General features: G+C 37.3%; 1 long non-coding RNA gene across 1 annotated transcript; it reads right to left on the bottom strand.

Moving 5' to 3' along the window:
• Positions 1-238: 238 nt before the first annotated feature.
• On the bottom strand, positions 239-4,617 carry LOC132076446 (uncharacterized). The gene is made up of 3 exons (XR_009418920.1): positions 4,488-4,617; positions 969-1,071; positions 239-328 (listed from the first exon to the last, which is right to left on the bottom strand). It is a non-coding gene; the product is annotated as an uncharacterized LOC132076446 (long non-coding RNA).
• Positions 4,618-4,928: the final 311 nt, after the last annotated feature.

Raw genomic sequence — 4,928 nt, 5'->3', positions numbered from 1 at the left:
AACAAACCATGAGTTAGCTGAGCTGGCAGATCTTCCTGGGCTCTCACAGCTTTAATTTTAACACTGAAAGTCTAATCAAGTTGCAGTTTGAAACTGAAATGTTACTTTCTGCTGCTAGATTCAGTGCTGGTAATTACACACTGGGTTTTGTAGGGGGAAGGGAGAAATATCTGTGTAGATCCTCCTTATCTGGACTTGGCAGAATGCCTTGCTGCTTTTAGAAGTCCACTCGACAACAGCTTATTGTGCTGCACTCTCAGTTTTGTTAACTTTTCTGGGAGCAGCTCCTTGGCTGAGTTCCGCTCTTCTCAAGAAGCTCAGCTTGGATCTGTGAATGTACATGAAGCAGAGATCTAACAACACAAGCATTTCTTAAAGATTAGCCTAATGTTCCAAAGATCCTACAATAAGCAGAAAAAACTTTGCAGACTATAACATTAATGTAAAACATGTTTTGGAGCAAAATCCAATTAAACTCTCTTCTAAGTAATAAATATTAAAGTATTTGAATAGGACAGCTACTCATATGGACCAAATAAACTGATTTTTCTGTGTGTCAGGAAGCATACATTCTTTGACTTTAATGTCCATAACAATTTTTAAATATGGACACTAAATACAAAAGACCTATCTGGTTTGATTACAAAATTCTCAGAATGAGAACAACTAAACTGATGAATGTAATTATAAACAGTAAATTTACTGAAAAGGAGAGAAACAGTAAAACTATCTGAAAATTAGTTTAATGCCAGCATAACACCTTCCAGCAGAACTAGCTGGTGTATATATATCTGACTTCTTCTAAGGGGGTGTGGGGGATAAGGGGAAAAAAAAAAATCTTTCTCAGCTCTGTATGTTGTTAATAGAAAACCCAGGGGAAAGCCCAGAATTTCTGCTGACTCCAGGTTTGCTTGGGGCTGAATCTCAGTAGCCCTGTCCTGCTTGGCTCCCCTACAGCTCCCCCTTACCTGCCCGCGGTGCAGCCACCGGAGGCAGCAGAACAGCTGCTCTGAAATTGCGGGGCTGATCCCACTCCCTGTGCTCGGGCTGGCGGGCTCCTCTGCAGCCGCTCTGGTGGAAGAATGCACAATTCAGATACAAGCAAGAGAGGCCAAAGCTGACTCTTTATCTCCAAATCTACTCAAGTACATATGGAAAGGATAGCAGCAATATTTCATCTCTCTCACACACAGATACTGTGCATAGAACCTGGGAAGAAAGGGGGCTCTGACAGTGTTGAATCATTGTGAATAATACAAAAATTGAGATGCTGTGTGTGACTGAGCACACAGAGGATCTGCTCTATGGGAGACTAGAAATGAAGCATTTGTTTTATCAATTCTCCAGCCTGTAGTCTACACAATTAAAAATTCATTACAAGTCAGGTTGTTGGTTTAGATTCAGTGTCTTCTTGGCTGCCTGAGAACAGCCAAAATAATTTCAAAATCCTACAAATCGACACAATTTTAGATGTTTTGATTTGCATATCTCCCAGTAAGGTTCTGGAACTCCATCTGCCTCCTGCTTACAATTCATATTCACTTGTTCATTTCCTGCCTTTTAGGCTCTGTGTTAATATCTCAGAAACAGCCACTTTAGCCATTGGGTCCTGGGTATTTTTGTTGTTGTGTTTTTTTAAACACCAACAAAATGGAACAGTTTGGAGACTCTATTAGGACCCCCAAAGTTCTAGAAAGCATTGAAAATGGCTTTTTGTAGTATCTTATATCCTATTATTATAATTATCATAAATTATAATAATTTATGTCTGGCCTGGGTTTGGACACAGAACTATACCAAGGACTTATATTTAGAGTTGATACTAAGAAACTGAATTCAAAATAAAACCTTGAGATTCTTTACATGGTTTCATTTCAGTTGGCTATTACTGCCATCTAGTGATACAATTTACAATAGTCAAAACTGCCCAGTTAGAAATCATATTTCATCAAAAGTATTTGGAAATGTGCAGGGTATATTCTAAAAATCTATGCTTCATTTATTTGCTTATGCAATGCCCCATGCTGGCATGCAATTTTATGCATATTCAGTTTTGAAGGTTGATGTTTTTTCTGTCTTCCCTATAAGAATGCACTTGAAGTCTTGCCCAAGAGGACTTTTCAGAACCGTGGGAGTTTATAACGTATTCAACTTCTCTTTGAGCAAATTTCCCTTGAAATGGCCATGATCTTTATTACTGCATTGTTTGTTAATAAATTATTCATAACTATTTATATGCATATAAGTTATGAAAATAATTTGGGTCAAGTAAAGAGAGCTAACCTCTTCCCCTTTTCAAACACCAGAACGTGTCCCATCTTGTTTGAACAGTAATCACTTCCCAGATCTCCTACCTACCTAACTTGATTCCTTGGACATTACCAGAAGCTGAAGATCAAATGTAAATAGGACACACAGTCTTAATCATGAAGGTAAATGGCCTATTTTAAACACTTATTATTTGTCTGTGATTTGAGGTCTTTAAATCAGGGTTGATCTTTCTAAAGAATTCATTGGAGCTCAAATTGGCAGATGGGGTTTATGAGCATCAGGTTTTACTTCCTAAGTAGCAAATTACCTAGTGATTTTCTACAGCTATGTGCACTTAATTTATTTTTTTTTAGTTAGATTATATCACCTGAGTGGTCAGACAATTCATAGTGCTGCTGATCTCGAATCAAGTTACACATAGAACAAAAAGATACTAACGTGTGACAATACCTTTGTGCTAAATTTTATTTTGTTCAGAGTGTTAAGTCTAAAATCAGAATTAAACATACATGTTTGTTTCCACACAGAGAACTGAAAATGCAGGAAGACATGTTTGGTGCTTGGAAATATTAAAAGAATACAAAATCTGACACTTGGCACTGTCACATCAATCATGCTCAAACTTGGTTTTGGTTGTTAATTGAACTGCAGGTGAAAAGCTGTCTCACACAATTCTACCCTAGGATAGCTCGGACTTTCTCCAAGCTCATTAGAGGTGTCTGGACCACAGACCAAGCACTGGGGGTTTAGGCACAGTGAGCTCTATTTGCTTTTTCTTCACGGGTTGATGTTTCTCCAGGTACTTGCACAGGCCTCTAGGGAATGTTTTAATACTCATTTAAATATCTTTCCTTGGTATCTTCCCTGGCTTTGATATTCTAAAGAATGTTGACAGTCTTTAAATTAAGTAATCCTTGAATCCTTTATTCTAGCAGAAAATTGTATTAAAAACACTTTGACTATATTCTCAGAATGAGCTGGTGAATATTCTCTTTTAATATTTCCAAATACCAAATGTCTTGCTGCATTTGTCAATTCTCTGTGTGGAAACAAATATGTATGTCTAATTCTGATTTTAGACTTAATTCTCTGTACAAAATAAAACTGATAATTTAGCACAAAGGTAATCCTATTGTCATACGTAGCAGCAACCTCAGTTCTAGATTACTTAATTAAAATAATCTCCAAAATCCCAGAAAGCTTAATTCTTAGATTTTCAGCTTTTTGATACCTGGATAAATCTCATTGTAATACAAACAAGCAAATGCACCTCTGATAATTAACTGTGCAAATTGGAATGAAAATGGAACACAGTGTGTTTTTTACAGTGCATTTTCATTCTTCCTGGAATCTCTTCAGATTTAGATACTATTAATAAATATACACTCTACCATATTACAGTAAGATATTCAAAATACATATTTCTAACCACTTGAGTAAACTGAAAGAAAATGCTTCTTCTGAAAGCAGAGGTGTCTTAGCATTGTTAATTAAATACGCAGATTATACTCTTTAGAAAATTTATGACTTCTTGCATTCATGGGTCATTGTTAAATTGACTAAACTGATGGACTACTAACAATTCTAATTTGCACTATTTTATGAGTCACAACATAACTTGTGCAAGACACGACTTCAAGTGATGGAAAAGCGTGCACTGCAAATTATCTTTTAAAGAAGCAATCTGCCAGGGTCAGAAATGCAAGCTGGGATAGAAAGCACAAACCAAAGCAGCTCATACAGAGAATTCTGTCACTTGTCAGAGACAGTGAAATGGACCAGACCAGGGCCCTTAAATCAGTGTTTTCCAGAACTAGTCCAGGGAATATGAACACTCAGCATTTAACTTCAAAACAAAATAAAGATAATAAATAACAATTCTTTTTTTCTGAAAACAATTGTTGGGCTGTTGCACAAAATAACAGCATGGGATGGTTTGATGTTAGGCCTTGAATTGAATCTATAAATTCATCATGACCAAAAGGGGGGGATCTTCCTCCTTCGGACTCTAAACTCTCTTTCTCCATTCCCACTCTGACTCTCCCACACATCGTGCCCTGAATTGAGTCAATTCAAGTCTTTGAAAGAAAAGAAAACGAGCCTAACAAAGAAAGAAAGTTTGTCTGTGATTTAAACATGTGAAACAATTTGTCCAGTCGAGTTCTGGAGCTGGTGTGAAGGGGAAGGTGGGATCAGGAAGGTGAGGAGTAATTTACCCATTCTCACAAGGATGAGCCATTGCATTTCATCAGTCCTCAGTGCAGCTTTTTCCTCTGTGCTTCCAAATCCTCCATCTCCGTGTCACCTATACAGTGCTGCACACTCCTGTGTCTCAGTTCTGGTGCTTGTCCAAACAGAATGCTGTCATGAACAAAAAACATTAATATTTTCATTGTCACTGATGTACTTTACTGGGTTACATTGCTTAAAATAGAAAAAAAAAAAATAACCCAAGCCATGCTGAACCTGACCTAGTAAAGTGGAAGAGCTGTTTGATCAAGGCACTTCAAGCAGCCAGGCTAGTCAATCATTCTGGTTTAGCTGGCCACTAAATTGCAGTCTCCCTCAGACTTAGAAAAACCTGTTTTCCTCTCAGTATTCTCACTTTTCATTCCATTTCTTTCTTAATTTATGGACAGAATAATAGAACAGGGCAG

This window comes from Ammospiza nelsoni, chromosome 8, assembly GCF_027579445.1.
Source record: "Ammospiza nelsoni isolate bAmmNel1 chromosome 8, bAmmNel1.pri, whole genome shotgun sequence".
In the NCBI taxonomy this organism is placed as follows: domain Eukaryota; kingdom Metazoa; phylum Chordata; class Aves; order Passeriformes; family Passerellidae; genus Ammospiza; species Ammospiza nelsoni.
Note: the sequence above shows the minus strand (reverse complement) of the source record. Positions and strands in the feature narration are given on the sequence as shown.